The sequence below is a fragment of the Schistocerca nitens genome, chromosome 6 (assembly GCF_023898315.1).
Source record: "Schistocerca nitens isolate TAMUIC-IGC-003100 chromosome 6, iqSchNite1.1, whole genome shotgun sequence".
NCBI lineage: Eukaryota > Metazoa > Arthropoda > Insecta > Orthoptera > Acrididae > Schistocerca > Schistocerca nitens.
This window is the reverse complement of record NC_064619.1, coordinates 298,343,958-298,363,284: the sequence shown is the minus strand read 5'-3', so window position 1 is coordinate 298,363,284 and position 19,327 is coordinate 298,343,958. Positions and strand designations below refer to the sequence as shown.

The 19,327-nt window shown below is 43.5% G+C and overlaps 2 protein-coding genes and 1 pseudogene across 2 annotated transcripts in view; 2 read left to right on the top strand and 1 right to left on the bottom strand.

The window, feature by feature from the left end:
• Window positions 1-19,327, top strand: part of LOC126262236 (mediator of RNA polymerase II transcription subunit 20) — a 600,255-nt gene that overhangs the window by 304,807 nt on the left and 276,121 nt on the right. The gene's annotated exons all lie outside the window — the stretch shown is intronic.
• Window positions 1-19,327, bottom strand: part of LOC126262235 (facilitated trehalose transporter Tret1-2 homolog) — a 395,495-nt gene that overhangs the window by 281,115 nt on the left and 95,053 nt on the right. The gene's annotated exons all lie outside the window — the stretch shown is intronic.
• On the top strand, window positions 7,388-7,504 carry LOC126191773 (5S ribosomal RNA; annotated as a pseudogene).

Below are 19,327 nucleotides of genomic sequence, written 5' to 3'. Positions count from 1 at the left end.
AAATATACCTTGATGGCAGTAGACTCGTTCTGCAGTCATCCTCAAATGCCAGATCTCTAAATTTTTTCAATAGTGCTCCTTGAAAAGAACGTCTCTTTCCCTCCAGTGATTCCCATTAGAGTTCTCAAAGCATCCCGTGATACTTGCTTGTTGTTCCAACCTACAGGAAACAAATCTAGCAGCTCGCCTCTGAATTAATACGAAGTCTTCCTTTAAACGACCTGGTACACACCCCAAACACTCGAAGAGTACTCAACAGTGGGTCGCACTAGTGTCCTATTTGTGGCCTTCTTTACAGATGAACCATACTTTTTTAAAATTCTCCCAATAAATCTAAGTCCATTCGCCTTCGCTACTACAATCCTCATATGCACATTCCATTTCATATTGATTTGCAACGTTACTCCTAGTATTTAATAGACGTGACTGTCAAGCAGCGCAATACTAATGCTGTAGACAAACATTACGAGTTTGTTTTTCTATTCATCTGCATTTTCTACATGTAGGGCCAGCTACCAGCCTTCACACCAACTAGAAATCTTGTCAAAGTCATCCTGTATCCTCCTACTGTTACTCAACGACGACACCTTCCCATACACCACAGCATTATCCGCCAGATCATTTCTGTATACAGAAAATAACGGCGGTCCTATCACACTTCCCTGGGGCACCCCTAACGCCACCCTTGTCTCTCATAAACACTCGCTGTCGAGGAAAACATACTGGAGTGTGTTACTTAAGAAGTTCTCGAGCCACTGCATACCTGTGAACATTTTCCGTATGCTTGCACCTTCGTTAACAGGCGGCAGTGTGGCACCGTGTCGAATGCTTTACGGAAATCTAGGGTGTGTTTTTCGTGTTTAATGTTTTTACCAGGCATGGTAGGTTATATAAGGTTCTTGAACACCGTCAAATGTTCAGTGATCACTGTGAGGCACATAGAGACGCCACGTACTCGTGTGAAACAGTGATATCAGGACCTGACAGAATTTGGAAGATGCTTCAGTGGATGTCTCCATTCGACTGGTTGATCGAATCGTGCAATATAGAGATTTGTGAAGCTGTCGGTTGTGACAGCGGCCCGAAGTTGGACTGCATGTGAACGTGAGGGCAGGTATACTCGTCGTCAAGGTTCCGGGCGGCCACGTCTGACTATGACAAGGGACGATCGCACTATTGCGCACCAAGCACGTCGTAACTCCTTCAGATCTGCACTGCCATCCGAGAATGAGTAATGGGCCTCCTACAACATTCTATGTCATCTTGCACCATTGGTCTGGGACTAGCTGGGACTAGACTAAGGAAGCACTTTTCATGCTTAGGCCTCTGTGAAGCGTCTGTGTGATGTTGAGGTACTCTCATGGTTAACAAGACGCCCAGATGTGTCCCCGACAGAACACCGACGAGCGACCAACAACAGTGCTTGAAAGGGTGGTCGTTTGAAAACCTCTAGCCATCCCTAAGCTTCTGAGGCTTCAGCACACAAGCGCACCTAAACTGTTGGTGCATGTGGCCCAGAGGCTGATGATGGTAACCAGCGCGCACCACGAGTGGTTCTAAAAGTGAGATACCCGATTCAATTTGGGTGCTATGTGATACCTCGACTCTCGAAGGAAGCAGTCAAAACACCAAAATGGCAGTACTTTCAATGGTCAATCTAACCCTATATTGTACAGCAGTTTTGGAAGTACCTCCCTGGGACGTTAAGTTGCTGGATACTGGCGTCTCCTAATAGCCAACTACACCATGCAGGTGTATCCCTTCACGTGAAAGCATTCAAGTTCCTACTAACAATCGTTTTTAACTGAGGTCGCCACCTTGGCGATAATTACTGATTTTTAATACGACTAGGTACTTTGTCTCATAAATCAAGTAAAAACACAACTCTACGTATCAGCATTATCCATTTATCATCACTTAACCGCCTTCGTATCACACATAAAACATAAATGCAAATTTGCCCAATTATTAATTACTGAAGTTTCTGAACTAATTTTTAGCTTCAAGTACTTCAGATTCGTTAGTTTAATTAATTATTAAAGTTTATCGCCATCCCTTGAGGGTGTGGCATCACAGTTTCTCTTCCTAAGTATACACGATTGTTAATCTGTCAGCGAAGTTGTAGATCTACGAAAATCTGACACCTACGGCACGCTAAGGTGAAAGCGAAGGCCTCAGTTTGAATTCCCGACTGACATATAGTTTTGATCTGTCAGGAAGTTAAATATAGTTCCGTGGTTTCCTAACTCAGGTTCGTCTTCTGTCACACTTTCTCTACATACAGTGTGTGCAAGCAAGAATAGCTAATAATGTGAAACAATTTTAAGGGCACAGACAAACTATGTCTACAACGGTTTCAGAATTGTACCTATTTAAACTCACGGTGTTTGTCGTGTTGGCCATTTGACTTCATGCATCACGCGATTTTTTTCAGTATAATTTTTGTTGTGAGATTCTTTGAAAACCGAAGCTGCAGAAGCAACTACACGCTGGACAGTAAACGTATTCAGGGAAATGCAAAACAAGAAACTCCAAGTCAAAATGATTTGGATCATAAGTCACAGTGGGATAAAAGAAAACGAAACTACGTATGGTCTGGCCAAACAGGCAATATATGACGGCGAAGGGAGACCTCTTAAAGTACTGGCAAACGAATTTCTATAAAAATGTTGACGCCTAACAAAAATAAATGGAACAAAGAATCTTCTAAAACAAGAGACCAACATATGCCCCTGGTACCTGACGAGGTGTTAGGATAGAAATTGCTATCAGTAGTTTCCACACTGTCTATAGCGCTCTGAAGCGACCATTGTTCTCTTCTGAGACGGAGACTAATATTTTGTCCGTTGTGTCTAGAAACAGCAGTGGAACACGTGATATCACTGTAAGAGAAAGCCGAAAAAGCAGGTGTCTAGGTTTAACTAAAAAACTTAAATTAATATTTCTCTTTATATATAAATGGCTATGTCCTGACTTATCGACTCACCATCGCCCAGTCAAAACCCTTAAGAAAAGAAACTTGAAATTTGGAAGGGGTGTTGATCTTATATTGCAGGCATCGTTTAAGAAGGAATTTTTCGAAATTCCACTCGTAAGGGGATCAAACAGGGAATGAAAGATTTTTAATTTTGAAGCTAGAACTACAAAATTGGTATTTGATTTCCTGCTGAGGAATAAAAAATACTTGTTTCAGTGTTTCTGGAAATTCAGCCATAAATGAGGTGAAACAGAGGATGAAAATTTTTACGGAAATATTTTATTTCAAAAACATTTTTAAGCTAAATTTCTGAAAGCTTGTTTGTGGCTTGTTGGGTAGAAATTTAAAAAAAAAATGTGTTTCGCTGTTTGGAAATTCAGTCCCTAAGGGGTGAAATAGAGGATGAACACTTTTATGAAAATATTTCGTTAAAACATTTTTAAAGCTAAATCTATGAAAATTGGTATTTGACTTCTTGATTAGAAATAAAGAAATATGTGATAGGGGATGAAAGTTTCTATGGAAACGCCACAATAGGACTTCAAAAGGCAGTGTTAATATAGACCTCAGACTCCAACCACCAGAATCGCTGTTTGGCCATAAGTACCTTAGGAGAATATCGTGCTTCTATGGTCTTAATTGCGTGAAATGTTTAGCAGGTGACCGTGCTTCTATGGTCTTGATTGACGTGAAAAGTTTAGCAGATGTTGCCATTTGTGACCAACATAAAAATTCGATTAAATAAAAACAAAAACAAAAAAATCTGTGTAGACCATACAGTCTACAAGAGCGAAGCGGTGGGCGCTATGCTAGTCATTAATATTTATTTACTTTGACGCGAAATTTTTGTGTGCAGCAGTGTATTATCTAAGGACAGACTTTGCTAGTATTGAAAGAATCATAAGCATTAAGGAGGTATGGAAGAACATGCAGCTAAAGCGCTTGGAGAAGACACCAACACCATCAAACAAGGTAACGTAATTGCTGCTTTTTGTACAACACGCTCAATCTTTACAAGAAGAGGTTCATCTCAAAATGAACTAACATACAACAATACAGACATTATAATAGTGTCCACATACAAGTGAAACCTTCCAAATGGTGTGAAAGACAGGGTTAAGAGAAAGCAGCGTAGCTTCAAAGGAAGATCGCTTTGAAAATACTGGAACCAAAGATTGTGAGTGACCAACATATTTTGCGAAGAAGACAAGAACTGCACCAGAATAATGAACAACTGATGAATCAGTCAGAAAACGAAGGCTGAAATTATATACACTTTTTGATACAATGGATGAGAAGCAGCTAACAAAATATTCATTTTAAATTCTTAGCAGTGGACCAAAAGTACCGAAAAATGGATTCTAGAAGGAAGAAAAAAAAATTGGTGAGATCTGGTTAAGATGAGAATGCATCACAAACATTCCAGAATACAGGTTTTTCGTTAATTTCTTCAGTAATATGGCTGTGGAAAGAAGCCCGGTAGTCAAGGAGAACTGCTGAGATACTGGTCATCAAAGCAGGGCGAGAAATGTGTAAATGTTGGCTATCGTTAACTCTAACAGGAAATGTACAGGACAATTTACGTTGCTAAACCAGACCCCTGAAAGCAGAATCGCAAATCTATCAGGCGAACAAAGTTTCTCGTATTCGTGGTGTCACAATCCTTTTTGCTTCCTGAGCAGGGTTTGCGCAGTTCAGAGTTAGCTCGCAAGTTTAGAACGATAGAACCAGTAAAACTCTGTAGGGGAGAAAACAATTTGGAAGACAGGAATATTTTTCCCCGAAATACTTTCGCAGACCGTCCCTTGAATGGGTTTCACCCCTAGATGTTGTTGCACTTGGATGCTGCCAAGTTTTCCTTGCTAGTTCTCCCTCGCTTTCCCCTTTTTGTGAGTGGGTCGTTATGGAGAAATATATTGCTATCTGCTTGTGCCAAAGTTTTTGCAGTTTTTAGTTTTCGATAGATTTCTTTATTAGAGAATCAATGTTGCGTGTACACTAACACCTTATGAGAAGAAATATGCGTTGCTTCAGGGTAAATTGCATGCAGATTTTCGCCAGAGGTACACTTACCTTCCAGTTTTTGTATAAAATGGTGTAAGGAAACTGTCGTTTATGTGTTTATTCATAAATATATCTAAATTGTGACGACCGTTTTCACTATGAGTACATTGTCTTTCGCGAAGATTGCTCGGGTAATTTATACTTACTTCTACTAATGATAATAAAATAATAATAATAATTATTATTATAATGTTTCATTACCGCGAATGACAGGCGAGAATTAAATTTTGGTGTTAAACTTGGTCTTCGCCCATTGCTCTTAGTGTACGCTTTTGTTGCGCTAGAAATATGTAAGATAATTGTGCATTCTGTTTCCTTCTCAAGAGTATAAAGGGTGAGTCACTAACTATTGCCACCTGAAACAAGTACCAAACTATAGCATCCCATTTAAAAAAACAAAGTTGACCTTCTTATCTCTGTAGCGACCCCAGCAAGCAACAAAAAACCAACATCGTATTATGGCCCCCATTGTCCCATGCAACTTTTGCCCCACAAACTTTTCAGCTCCTATCATACTTTCGGAGTTATTCTCGGTGGCAATAGTTAGTAACTCACCCTGTATTGTGTGGGAGTCAGTAAGTGAGCTAAAAGAGAAGTAGGTTACAATGCAATGACTGGTGGATATCGAGGCCATTAGAGAGACTTCGACTGAAGTGCTTTGTAGAAAACCTAACTATATGTTTGTGTGTAGATTTTCTGAGGCGTTTCTTGCCCAATACAGACGTAATAACTTCTACGTCACCTTGGTTCAAAAATGGTTCAAATAGCTCTGAGCACTATGCGACTTAACTTCTGAGGTTATCAGTTGCGTAGAACTTAGAACTAATTTAAACCTAAATAACCTAAGGACAGCACACACATCCATGCCCGAGGCAGGATTCGAACCTGCGACCGTAGTCACCTTGGTAGTTTTTGAGTGCTGGTGCACTAATTTCGAACGGTGCTGAAGAGAACGTACGGGCTACAACGTTAACTAGTTATACAGTGAGTGGCTAATTTAAGAAGCGCGTTACTCCTTTGATTCCTGTGTCTTATCCAGTTTAGGCGTTATTCGTTTGATATAGTAGCTTTTCCTTCGTGCTCCTCCCAATACACAACTGACACAATGTCCCACTTAAATACCATGCGGGCTGGTTTCTTTACTGTATCTGAAGCGGGTTCTTTGGTAAAGCACTTTCTGTGCTTTTACAGGTGTGTGTTGCAGAAACTGCTGTTATTGGCTAATGGTTCAAATGGCTCTGAGCACTATGGGACTCAACTGCTGAGGTCATTAGTCCCCTAGAACTTAGAACTAGTTAAACCTAACTAACCTAAGGACATCACAAACATCCATGCCCGAGGCAGGATTCGAACCTGCGACCGTAGCGGTCTTGCGGTTCCAGACTGCAGCGCCTTTAACCGCACGGCCACTTCGGCCGGCACTGCTGTTATTACCTCAGTCTGTGTATAGATAAGTAGTTACGACTGACGTAAGTGCTCACTCAGTAACGAGGCGAAACGTGTGAAAACAGTGTGTTAAATCAGCTGTACATGCAGGTAATGTCGTGCATTAACGCAGTATACGCACAGAGATTAATAGAGAACGACAATTTTATGTTGCGATTCGTGTTCTGGTACTTGTACATCAAGGTCACGGCTCTCCCAAGCTACTAGCAGGCCATCTGTTACTCGAGTCATGTGTCACGTCATGTCCGCAGCGGGAATGTTAACACGCATCCACTGTGCGTTTGCGTGTCCCACATGACAAATGCCGTCCAGCGGCGTCCCCCGCGTATAACTTATCCAGTATGTCCGAGGGGGCCGGCGGAAGTCGATGGAACTGTGCCAACAGCGGGCGAGCGGTGGTCGGCAGTGTTTCGGGCAGGCGACCAGAGTTTCCGATTGAGAGGGAGCCGGCGCCGGCGAAGTTTGGCCGGCGGCGGAGGGGGAATTGTCGAGTTGCAGGAAGGCTGGGTTGCTTGCCGCCTGTGCGACCGTGCTCTGCTGTGGCCACGGCGCAGGCGCCGGGTTCACACGGCTCTCCCGTCCCAGGGGTCTAGTTGAGGCGCGGCCGTAGCTTTCTTGACTGGGGTCCAGTAGAACTGATCTGTTACAGGCCACTATTAGTCAATGTGATACCGGAAGGAAGTTTGGGTGTGTGTGTGTGTGGGGGGGGGGGGGGGGTTAATTATTGTACAGGATGACCAAGGGGTAAGTACAGTAAGCGGTTTCAAATGTATGTATTACTCGGAGATAAAGACGCATTATAGAGTATCATGGAAAGCTGCATCGAACAAGTTTTCGGACTGAAGAAAACAGCAACGTTATTCTTTATTTTATTTTACTTCCTTGCTAATGATCTCTTATGGCAACGGCCTTGCCGCAGTGGATACACCGGTTCCCGTGAGATCACCGAAGTTAAGCGCTGTTGGGCGTGGCCGGCACTTGGGTGGGTTACCATCCAGCCGCCTCGCGCTGTTGCCATTTTTCGGTGTGCACTCAGCCTCGTGATGCCAATTGAGGACCTACTCGACCGAATAGTAGCGGCTTCGGTCAAGAATACCATCATAACGACCGGAAGAGCAGTGTGCTGACCCCACACCCCTCCTATCCTGAGGATGACACGGCGGTCGGATGGTCCCGGTAGGCCACTCGTGCCCTGAAGACGGAGTGCTACTAATGATCTCTTGCTATTTAACTTTACTTCTGTGACAAAAATGCATTTACCACTCATGGATTAAATTTCATGCAAGAAGAGAAAGAAGAAAAAAAAAAAAAAAAAGGCGCAGCACTGTGGAGTTATCCAAATGGGATGGAAATTGGTACATGTGCTCTGCATTTAGTGACAAAAAAAATTACGATTTCAGAAAATTGGATGATTTATTTGAGAGAAAGAGCTTCACAAACTGCGCAAGTCAATAACGCGTTTGTCCACCTCTGGTCCTTAAGCAAGCACTTATTCGACTTCTTAATAATTGATAGGGTTGTTAGATGTCATCCCAAGGGATCGTGCGAAATTCTGTCCAATTGACGCGTTAGATTGTCAAAATCCGGAGCTGGTTGGAGGGCCCTGTCGATAACGCTCCAAACGTTCTCAGTTGTGGAGAGGTCCGGAGACCTTGTTCGACAAACAGTAGAAACACTCGCCGTTTGCCGGCGGGCATTATCTTCCTGAAATAGGGGCCCAGGATGACTCGCCATGGACATCAAAAGGAGACGTAGAATATCGCCGACGTACCTCTGTGCCCTAAGGATGCTGCAGATGAGAACCAAAGGTGTCCTGCTATGAAATGACATGGAACCCCCGATCGTCACCCCTGGTCGTCGGTCCGCATAGCGGACAACAGACAGGTTGGTAGCCCATCTCCGTCTGGGGCGTCTCCACACAGGTCTTCGCTAGTTATCAGCGCTCGGTTCGAAGCGGGACTCATCACTGAAGAGAAGTGTACTCCAGTCAGTGAAGTTCCATGCTGAAGACGTCTCTAGAGACGCCCAGGACAGTGATGGGAGACGAACCTGCCTGCCGCCCGCCATGGTGCCCGACATGCAGGGGTGAAGGCCGGCGCTTCCATTTCATTACATAGCAGAACACCTTTGGCTGTCAGCCGCGGCACCCTTACAGCACAGCACTACGGCGATGATATTCTATTGGTTCAAATGGCTCTGAGCACTATGGGACTTAACATCTGAGGTCATCAGTCCCCTAGAACTTAGAACTACTTAAACCTAACTAACCTAAGAACATCACACACATCCATGCCCGAGGCAGGATTCGAACCTGCGACCGTAGCGGTCGCGCGGTTCCAGACTGAAGCGCCTAGAACCGCTCGGCCACATCGACCGGCGATATTCTATTCATACAATGAAGGGTTTAACCACCGGATGTTTCAGCTGCCGAGAATTCTTCAGGGTTGTATGGCCTTGGTCCATGAAACTCTTCTATCCCTGACGTTTCGTCCAAAGCTACGTTGGACATCTTCGGAGGTGCTCTTGGTTGTGCTGAGTCTCAGCAGATGATATTCTTTTCCCTTTTGGTTGGTCTTCATAAGCCATCCTGTGCTTACATTCCAGCAAGATAATAAATAAATCATCCATTTTTTCTGATATTGTAATCATTTGTTTGTCTGTAAGTATATAGCACATCTACCATCTTTCGTCCCATCCGGATAATTCCTTCGTGATGCGTCGTTCTTTTTGTCTTACAGTCAAAGTTAACTTATTTTTAACAGAATTGTAATGCTGTTTGTCGCAAATGTTTATCATTTACGTACAGTCAGCTACAAAGTTATTATCAGTTTTTTAAACCATAGATTGTGACTTAACACATGCGCTGCACCACCAATATATGCAGATCGTACACTCTGACTTGGCCCCTGAACGGGGGTCGCTGCGAGCGAGGGCAGTGGATCGGCCCCGCCTCCTTCCTACCAGTACAGGGTTAATGCGTCGCTAGAGGGACTTAATCTGTCTTCGTGTTTATAAATCGTATCTAAGCCGCACTCGAATCAACACTTGTCTTCTCAATGACTACTGATTGCTACTGTGCACAATGCTGTTGCGCAGCCAAGTTTAGAGTCTGCAGTCTGTAAACTTAACAAATCTTCAAGTAATGTTTGAGAAGAATTGTACTTAAGTCAGTGCGTGTTTGGTTTACTTGTACGCGTACCACCATCCGGGAACCTCTGCAATAGGTTTTGATGAGCGAGTTTGCGAGTATCAGAGTACGTGAGATAAATAACCGTATATTTCGATTGCTTTGACTTTGAAGCTTATATTTATTACGCCGCCAAGCGACCATATACGTTAGTGTGTAACATAAATTTCAATCTGGTACGTCAACTCATTCCTGAGAAAAAGGATTTTTAACAGACAGACAGACGGACAACAAATTCTTCCTATAAGATTTCCGTTTTGACCGATTGGCGTAGGGAACCCTAAATATGGGTAGTTGTTACACTGTTATTTCTAGGAAACATTCCTGTGCGATGTCTATTATCTAAGATATTCGTGCCCATGTAGTTCTACTAATTAATGGAAATTCGCAAATGTCATCCAAACCAAGCTGACATTCACAGCTCTTTTTTTTTTTAGTTCTAATCTGGAAGGATATAACATATGGAACTAATATACCGTATAAAGATATCTCTGCTGGTCTCTGTAGCACAGGTGGTGGTGGGAAGTTGTTTCATCTCCAGCCTATGACCGGTGATCTTTCCCGCAGAATGTCATGTATTGAGGACATGTGACGCTGTTGATGGGCATGTTAATCTCGCTATATCCCTTGAGACTATGTACCTTACCACAGTAAAACACAAATACAATGTTATACTTCATCATCTACACAACACACACTCTGTTCTTGGCAAGTTACGTGAAGGGAAGAAGACGAACTTGGCCTCATTACTGTCCCAATGTTCGGGTTCGAACGAAAGATTAGAGAATCTTGTCGTCTTGCCACTTTTCTTGTCAGATTTCAAGAAGCTTCCTTATATTGACAAAAAACCAAGATATTTCTTTCACTGATATGCTAGTGTTTAGGGAAGAATAATGAGAAACAAAATAATCCGACGAAAAGTTGCTTGTAAACACGCTTGTATTTATTACATTATATTGCAGTTTCGGGATATTCATTTCAAGTGAACACTCTTTTCCACCACATAAATATTCGATAATCAATGTTTTCCTCCGCAACGTGTGCCTGAACTGGCAGGCCTTAGCTATCTACATTCCCCATGATGTAGTACATGTTGACGAAGAGATTAGCCTCGGAATACCATACAGTTCCCGTTGGTGATAAACGGCGCTTCTGGTAGCAATAAACAGCTCACCACGAGGACGTTGGAATACCGGTAAGAGAGAAGGTGCCGCCGAAGATGAGAGGCTGCTGGTTCCCTCCAGCGTTGTTCATTCACCGTGGCATCTCACACGGGCACGAGTGTCACAGCTAAGTAACGACCACCTGTCTCAGCTAACAGCTTCCCTCGCTGAGACGGACGGTCCCTGCTTTCATCGTAACGGAAACATACTGTTCCATTCAAAACATTTCTCTCTTCTACATCTAGGTGATTAACTCTGCAATTCATACTTTAATGTTTGACGGAAGATTATGGAACCATTCCCTCTCGACCGTTCCACCCTTGAACTGCGCGTGGGAAAATTAACACCTAAATCTTTTCGTTCGAGCTCCGACTTACTCTATTTCGATGGTCTTTCTTTTGGTGTTGGCGGGAATCAACGAAATGTTTTGGCATATGGAGGAGAAAGTTGATAACTGAAATTCGGTGAAAAAATCTGTCCGCTATTTCGCTATAATACAAAACGAGACGGCCTTCTTTGAACTTTTTCGAAGTCCTCCGTCGAACCTATCTTGTAAGGATCCAATATAACGCAGCGGCGCTCAAGAAGGAAACGGACAAGCGTGGTGTAAGTAATGGCTTTAGCAAATATGTTGTATCTTCTAATTGTTCTGTTAATGAAACGCAGCCTTTGGTTCCTCTTCCCCAAAACATTTTTAAGTGATGGTTCAAGTTTAAGTTGTTCATAATTATAATCCATAGGTATTTAGCTGAATCGTCATCCTTTAAATTTGCCTTGTTAAAATACCGAGCTCGTACTATGGGAGCTAAATATGTGTGTCGGCTTAGATGCTCTCCGAGTGTCCTATTTCCAATGAAGCAGCATGACTTAGGGAAAGAGAATTTTCCAGTGAATCGTCATCAGATCAAGAATCGCTAAGGCTCTCAAGGCTTTTGGTTTGTTGACGCGCCGCCGCTGTCATGAGGTTGAAACGGAGGGTGCTCTAATCAAACTCTTCATGAATGAATTTTTGGGACAGTACCACTGTCGTCGATAATATCCATCACTAGTTTTTAAATATGTATCTGCTATGTGAGAGTGAATTCGATGACTTGTCGACATCCACTGGAGTGTCTAAATTTATCCATGTGTGTGTTTTTGGTTTAGGTACGCTCGACGGCAACATTATCAGCGCAGTTTTATCCATAATGAATGTTAGAAGCAACCCTATAACCTAATTCTAGAAAACGTCTGAAGAGGAAATACACCATGTAGAGGCGATTAAAAAGTTTCCGTTCCAAGGGCGTGCAGTTCAGAATCGGTTTGAAAATCAGGCAAAATCACCGTGAACATTGATGCAATCATCACACCGATGCACCAGGTTCAAGATACCCTTTTGGAAAACACCGTATCCTTCTGCATGAAGACGTCCATAACTGCCTGCTTTACACCCTCGTCCAACAGTTATCGTTGACCCTTGGAGGCCTTTTTTTAGGGGGCCAAAGGCGTGATAATCTCATAGGGGAGACAGCAGGACTGCAGCGCGAGTCCTTGAATGTCTCCCACTTGAGTTGACTAACTTCCCATTTCGACCGGCGTCTTGTGTCAAATGGCGATCAGCACGGAACTTAGCGCACCACTACACAGCGGTAATTTTCGATAGACATGCTGTCCCTTACACATTCTTAATTCTTCCAATGACGTCTACCGATGTTTGTCCTTCGGCATCCAAGAAAAGAATAACAGCACGTTGCTCCTGTATGGACGAGTTTGGTAATAACTTCGCCCTTTGGCATACGCACTTCGGAAAGACACGAATGCTACACTAATCCTTTGCCAACAAATCTGCGGCCACATTCCTATATCGGAGTCGTGCGAAGCTGCATGTACGCTGCAGCAACATCCGCAAAGGAAACCTTTTTTTACTCCTGTATTTAAGTTTTGTTATTAAAATTTCCTGCAGGCGAAACTAATCGTCTAGAAGCGTCCCTGTTTGTATGCTATATGCTGTATGATACAAACAAAAATTCGACCAAATAACTGAATATACAGAATATGGACTATGTGATGAAAAGTATCCGGACCCCCCCAAAAACATACGTTTTTCATATTAGGTGCATTGTGCTGCCATCTATTGCCAGGTACTCCATATCAGTGACCTCAGAGAATGGGGCGTTCCGCGGAACTCACGGAGTTCGAACGTTGTCAGGTGATTGGGTAGCACTTGTGTCATACGTCTGTACGTGAGATTTCTACACCCCTAAACATCCCTAAGTCCACTGTTTCCAAGGTGCATGTAGTGGAAACATGAAGGGACACGTAAAGCACAAAAGTGTACAGGCCGATCTCGTCTGTTGAGCGACAGAGACCGCCGACAGTTGAAGAGGGCCGTAATGTGTAATAGGCAGACATCTATCCATACCACCACACAGGAATTCCAGTCTGAATCAGGATCCACTGCAAGTACTATGACAGTTAGGTAGGCGGGAGGTGAGAAAACTTGGATTTCATGCTCGAGCGGCTGCTCATAAGCCACTCATCACGCCGGTAAATGCCAAACGACGCATCGCTTGGTGTAAGGAGCGTAAACATTGGACGAATGAACAGTGGAAAAACGTTGTGTGGAGTGACGAATCACGGCACACGATGTGGCGATCCGATTTCAGGGTGTGGGTATGGTGAGGAATGCCAGCTTATGTAGTGCCAACAGTAAAATTCGGAGCCGGTGGTGTTATGGTGTGGTAGTGTTTTTCATGGAGGGGTCTTGTACCCCTTGTTATTTTGCGTGACACTGTCACAGCAAAGGCCTACATTGATATTTTAAGCACCTTATTGCTTCCCACCGTTGAAGAGCAATTCGGGGATGGCGATTGCATCTTTTAACACCTGTTGATAATGCACGGCCTGTGGCGGAGTGGTTACACGACAATAACATCCCTCTAATGGACTGGCCCGCAAAGAGGCCTGACATGAATCCTATAGAACACCTGTGGGATGTTTCGGAACGCCGACTTCGTCCCAGGCCTCACCGACCGACATTGATGCCTCTCCTCGGTGCAACACTACGTGAAGAATGGGCTGCCATTTCCCAAGAAACTTTCCAGCAGCTGATTGAACGTCTGCCTGCGAGAGTGGAAGCTGTCATCAAGGTATATTTAATTCCAGCATTACCGATGGAGGGCGTCACGAACTTGTAAGTCATTTTCAGCCAGGTGTCCGGATAGTTTTGATCACATAGTGTACAACATCTGAAATTTCCGAGATTTATCGGCACCGATGGGTGATATAAACAATAATTCGACCAAATAGCTGAATATACAGAAAATACGATATCTGGAAGTTCGGAGATTTATTAGGTAATTTGACACCGATGTATGATATAAACAATAATTCGAACAAATAAATGAATATAGAGAAAATGTAATCTGAAAGTTCCGAGATTTATCAACTAATTGACTCCGAAATAACAATTTTTGTGTTAGATAATCTTACATAATCCCGTAATTTTTCAGTGTTTGACGATATTTTCAATATGTGCTTTGCTTCACAATTTTATAGTTTCAGCGCATTTAAATATGTGTTATTGAGTGAGGTGGCGCAGTCGTTAAGGAATTGCACTCGCTATCGGGAGGACGTCGGTTCTGACCCTCCTTATTTAGGTTTTCTGTGGCTTTTCTAAACAGTTTAAGTAAAACAATGAAATGAATTCTTTCAGAAGGGATTAAACCGATTGTCCTTCCTTAATCCGAGTTCCATTGCTAATAATCTCAGCGTCGACGGGACCTTAAGCGATACTGATGCTTCCCTCTTTCGCATCTGTAAAATACTTACTTCTGAACCGAAATTGCCTTCTGCTGTGATGTGAGCCCGGTTATAAATGCTAGTAACCGCTTCTGTGTGTCGTTGAGAGATCATAATTTTTTCATTTCTTTGAAGAGACTGCCAGAGGAGAACATAGATCACACACAAACGTGTAATGAAGAGCAAAAGGGCGCGGAATTTTCTGCGCCAGCCGGTGGTGGCGTTGCCGGCAGACTGTACCCTCGCTCCCCGGAGGTCTTCCCATCGCGCGCTTTAATGGCGCCCATCCCAGTTTTACGGCGGCGTTTAGCCGGTGTAATTGCATGGCGAACGGGGAACCTCAAAGCTGCGCCTGCGAAGCCAATCTCGCGAGAATCGGGCTCACACGTGCGCTATCCGTCGGAAGCGTAGGCTTCTCTTCATACGCCGCTCATGTCAAAGCTCCACAAGCGAAAACCTAAATCCTCTCTACTTCATTTGCGCGTGTCCGTCCAAGCAAATGAATGGAAATTGGGGTTTAACGTCCCGTCGACAACGACTCCAGCGGAGACGAAGTCCGAGACTGGCTAGTAAAATGATGGACAAAGAATTGGGTCGCATCCTTTCGAACGGATCAACGTAGCATATCCGTGAAAAGATGTGGGGAAACAACGAGCAACCTAAATGTGGCTCCCCGGATAGGGATTTGAAGTAATAAATCATTTAGTGTTCGACCGCAACGTTTCTATCACCCATGTAATGTTATACAACTTTATTTTAACAAGTTATTTGGTTCAGGAATGATTATGGTTGGTTGATTTGGGGGAAGGGACCAAACAGGTCATCGGTTTAGGGAAGGGTGGGGAAGCAAGTCGGCCGTGCCCTTTCAAAGAAGCCATCCCTGCGTTTGTCTGAAGCGATCTAGGAAAATCACGCAAAACCTAAATCAGAATGGCCGGACGCGGGTTTGAACCGTCGTCCTCTGGAATATGAATCCAGTATGCTAACCATTGGGCCACCTCGTTCGGTGCAAGCAATGATTACGATTGAAGGATGTGATCCCAAGGGCTTCGGCGCAGGGTCGGCATGATTGTTAACGGATCTGGCGTCGTTAGTTTAGCAAGTGGCCGATTGGCCTTCCTGTCGCCACGCCGTTACCTCCGGGACGGAAACTGTGTCCCCAAGCTGTCAGTGTGTAGTGTTATTCATGAGGAAGTGTTTGTAAATGATAGCAAATCGTGTAGCTGATGCGGAACTTGGTTATCAGCAAGGTATTAAGGTATTCACCTAGTGAGATGTGGGAAAGTGCCTAAAATCCACATCCAGGAGCGCCGGTACACTGATCCAAATTCGGAGCCGCGGTCCCCCCCGGTCCAACAAGCGACGCTTTAACAGGGATGGCTGTGCGGACGGATAAGTGACCTCACGAAACGTAACCTTGGGAAACATGTCGTAACCGTATCAAGAATCCAAAGAAATATTATTCTCAAAAGGGCAGGTACCTGTGGGACTGCCTCAGACGACAAATTACTGCTAATGCTGAGGCTGTGTCCACTGAACTTGTTAAATCGGAAACAAGGTGGATATGATAATTCGGCAACGAGGTACGTGTCATTGGCCCTGAAAAGGGAAATTCAACAAAAGTACACATACAGATACGTTGTTAACTAACCTTTAACAGGAAATAAACTGAGACCACCATCAGACATTTAAGAAATGTACTACTCGTAAAGGAAAACCGGATTACGTAAAATCTAAGTGCACTCTACATGTGTCAGTGGAAAGACAGATATAAACAGGTAGAAATACTAGTAAACTGCAGAGAATGAAGACAAATTTACTATTTTGATAGCTTACCGGGATCATTGTTTAAGAAAGGTCAGATTTTCCTCGCTCCTGTTTCCTCCCGTAAGTGTCTCATCTTTTCTTACACCTCTGAAAATCATCTGCGAAAAATTTCGAGAAGCGCCATGACTCAAAATCCACGTTAAATTGTAAGTCGTCGTCTTGGTGGTTTGCAAAGTCAGTTAATATGTTGGCGGAAGGTAACGGCATAGCACCGCCAATACGAGACCATGCCCGGTAAAACATAACGCTGTTCAAACCAATATTCGGTTTAGGGACTGCTTTACGTATACAGTTCTATGTGAATGTAACGACACAAATAGAATAGTAGTGGTCAAAAAAATGGTTCAAATGGCTCTGAGCACTATGGGACTTAACTTATGAAGTCATCAGTCCCCTAGAACTTAGAACAACTTAAACCTAACTAACCTAAGGACATCACACACATCCATGCCCGAGGCAGGATTCGAACCTGCGACCGTAGCGGTCGCGCGGTACCAGACTGTAGCGCCTAGAATCGCTCGGCCACTTCGGCCGGCAGTAGTGGTCATCACAATCATGCACACGACATATCTGATGATACGATATGCAGGTAATTGACAATATCAATGAAATTCTCCAACAGCCGTGTAACTAAGATGTTATTTTATTTTGACGACAACCAGTTTCGTCATTCCACTATGCCATCTTCAGGCCCCATATGCATCTCTCAAAGTAAACGATAATGCCATACAGTACCACATATCCCTGGATTGCGTGAATTAAAACCGTTTCACAAGTACTTCAGTCGAAGACTTAGTAGAAGCTGAACACACCGTAGTCCACGAAAGTGGTCAAAGATAGTCTCACTATTTTTGACCACTTTGACTACAGGTGTGCTCAGTTACTACCAAGTCTTCGAATGAAACATTTCTGAAACGGTTTGAATTCACAAAATCCAGGGATATGTGGCACTGTATGGCATTATCGTTTACTTTGAGAGATGCATATGGGGCCTGAAGAAGGCATAGTGGAATGCCGAAACTGGTTGTCGTTAAAATGAAATAAAATAACATCTTAGTTACACGGGTGTTGGGGAGTTTCATTGATACTGACAATTACTTAACTAGCTGATGTCCCCTTTCCATGATGGGTCAACAGAGATACAATATGTAGGTCGCCCGCGGAAGATTCATTTAAAGGAGCCCACAGAGTTTTGCACAGAATTTCTGAGTAGGCCCGTTATAACGGACTGGTATTCGTTGTATGTTTCGCTGTCGCCAGGCGCTCACGGTCTTTACCTACCTCTTCGACCATTAATTTAAGCGGCGCCGGTAGTTTGCGTACAGAAAATAACTTTCCCGGTGAAATTACCATTTTAGGTACGCTGAGGGCGTTCGAATCGGAGTGAAATTGTATTTCTGGTAGTCTACTGGCAACGGCTACGCAGTAAAGGACGTTAATTCAAAATAAACCATGTTCACGTTTTCATCTGTTATCACGTAACTCGGGCACAAATATACGTCGCTACTACTGTAACGTGTTACAACATTTTCTACCTACTTGTCAGACACAACTAGTACTACATTCAGGAAGCAAAATTAGCAACCATGAAGCTATTGAGCAATTTATTACATCGTATCGTCGTAAAGGTGAAGAAGGTTTACCGTTGCTGCTAATATGGAGTGTGCTCACAGGGGCGCACGCCGTAACAACCGTTCCTCCGGGGCCCTGTGCTAAGGGCTTCATTAGGAGGAGGTGAAACACCAACTTGAGATAAAGCCGACTTTACGAGACCTGTTGATGGACACCACTCCACTACAGCGCTGTATAGGAGCCACTACGTACCGCAACCCCCCCCCCCTCCCTTCTCCTCACTTCCCCCCTCCCTCCCCCCCCTCCAACGATTCTCGCTTCTCGCTTCCTCGCCTCACACTCGACACTTCTACACCTAAAATGTTCATAAGCGACGGTATACATGTGTTTAAGGGAGGAGGGTTGTCTTCTGTAGGAAAAACATGGAAAAATAGAAATGAATGACAGTGTTAAAAATATCGGCAGTCTCACTGCTTTGCACTTCCCGCATGTAACTACCACAGCCGGTGATATCCTCTTAGTACCATTAGGCCAATATACCAAACAAAAGATGATACGGTACATAATAAACAAGTGCGTCATGGTTCTAAATTTGTTTTCAAAACCCTGTTGAATACCCTAAAAGCTCTTACCATTTTTGCTACAAAGAAACAGACATTAAATTGTGTACATCCTAATAAAACCTGGAATTTTTGGAATTATGGGAGGGTTGATTTGAAGAAGCTATTATTACACTGTTGCTCACTGGTTTCTTAGAATTTCTTTCTTGTTGCGACCTTTCAATTGTGCTGTTGGGAAAATGAATCGCAATGGTTTCCAGTCACATTTCATTCAGGTTGTTGTCGAATCGAACTCGTCTGATAACGAGGAACGCTGTTACAGAGAGATATGACGCATAAAACTTTGGTTGGATTTAAAATTGTATTTAAACCGGTATCAAAACCTTGCCACCGTCGTTCAAGAGTAGTGGTCTTACCGATGGAGAGAGGAGGATTGGTGGAATGTGACTTAGCCACACCTTATGAAACATTTTTCTTCCTGCCTAAACAATTAAAACGTGTTATTATCTTTCATAGGAATGTACGCTACTGCGAATGATTCATCCTGTAAACATCATTTAACCGCATAAAGTTTGCCTCTTTTGTAGCTACACTATTTCATTTGCTACAATGCTACTGGAATTGACCTATTGCTGTGACAGTTACCACCTTGCAACCAGCGCTTACTTTAGTTCGTGCGTCTGATTTCTATTTTTTCCCCTAGAGCTAAGGGCAATGCTGAACATTGTTCTAATGGGATATTCGGCTTAAA